Source organism: Vombatus ursinus, unplaced genomic scaffold (assembly GCF_900497805.2).
Source record: "Vombatus ursinus unplaced genomic scaffold, bare-nosed wombat genome assembly UNPS02014784.1, whole genome shotgun sequence".
Classification (NCBI taxonomy): domain Eukaryota; kingdom Metazoa; phylum Chordata; class Mammalia; order Diprotodontia; family Vombatidae; genus Vombatus; species Vombatus ursinus.
In genome coordinates this window covers 20,361,053-20,362,598 of record NW_020954562.1, presented here as the reverse complement: position 1 = coordinate 20,362,598, position 1,546 = coordinate 20,361,053, and positions in this window count along the sequence as shown.

Below are 1,546 nucleotides of genomic sequence, written 5' to 3'. Positions count from 1 at the left end.
ACAGAAGCAACTGAGCTAACCTGAATTGTAATCCTGTATTGCCAACTGTCTGTTGGATATCTAGCTCCCTCAGTTTCCTGTTGACACCTCAAATTCCTTGTTTATAGTATTATAGTATTACCCTTTATGTCTAAGTCATGTATCCATTTTGACTTTATGTTGGTATATGGTGTAAGATGCTGGTTTCTGCCTAGTTTCTGCCAGTACTAGTTTCTGCAAGTAGTTTTGATGATTGTCCAGTTCATTTTACAGAGGGGGAAACTAAGACAAACAGGGTTAAGTGACTTAACCAGGGTCACACAGCTAGTTAGGTAAATGTGGCTTAGATTTGAACTCTGTGTGAGGCTAAATTTGAACTCAGGTCTTCCTGACTCCGGGCCTAGTGCATGATCCACTGAACCACATAGCTGCCCAATAATGATAATACTAGTATTTATATAGTGCTTTAAAGTTTCCAAAGCCCCTAAAAATTTTCAACTAATTTATTCTTATAACAACCCTGAGAGGTAGGTGCTATTGTGTCCCCATTTTACAGATGAAGAAACCAAAGCAGACAGAGGTTAAGTGAAGTTGCTAAGGGTCACACAGCTACTGTCTGAGGTCCTCTGGGTTCCAGGTCCAGCACTCTACTCACTGTACTACCTAACTCCTTAGTTTCTCTTACGTGGACTATTTTAACAATTTCCTAATTATTCTTCCTGCCACAAGATTCTACTCTCTCTAATCTTAGGAAGGTAGTATGTTACAGTAGAAAGTCTGCTGTCTCTAGAGTCAGGATTCACATTCTTTTTCTGGTGGTTATTCCCTGTGTAACCTTAGATAAGCAATTTATTTTCCCTGAATCTGTTTTCTCCCCCTATAAAATGAGAAGATTGAACTAAATGAACTCTGAGATCCCTTCCAGTGGTTAATCTGTGATTCTATGTGTAACTCCAGTCTCAAAGTCAGTGGAGATGGGACTCTTTCCTTATTAGTGAAGACCAATGTTCCCAGCCTGTGTGAAGGGTGGGGAGGAGTTGCTGAGACTCAGTTCTCTTCAAGCATTGAATCATTTTGCTTGCTTCAGGCTTCCAGCTCTGAGAGATAATGTGGATGATGCCAATGTCTCTTCACGTTACTAAAGGAATCTTTGAGGAGCTGGCAGTCTCCATTGTTTCCTATCCCCAGCTTGTTACACTAGAGACTTTGGTGAACATCCTTAAGAGACTTAGGAATCTTTCTCTTGGCTGAGCTAAGTTTCCTCACTCCTAATGAGAGAGCTCCTACAACCTGTATTGTCTGGTATGTTTTCTCAGTTGTATATCTTCTCTGATTTCTATTTTCCTACTGATTTGGATAAATGTTTTTGGTTTTTTTTCTTTCTTGGCTAAGTGTTATATATGTTTATTGTGGAACTGTTATTTGGTGGGAAAAGGTCGAGCCTTAGATATAGAGCTTGGGGTCCTCCTTTTCTCTTCAATAATGAAATAGTGATCAGAAATTAGCTTGAACTTGATCACATCCCCTAAGCTAACAATATTTAAGGGAGCAGATAGATATAATTCTA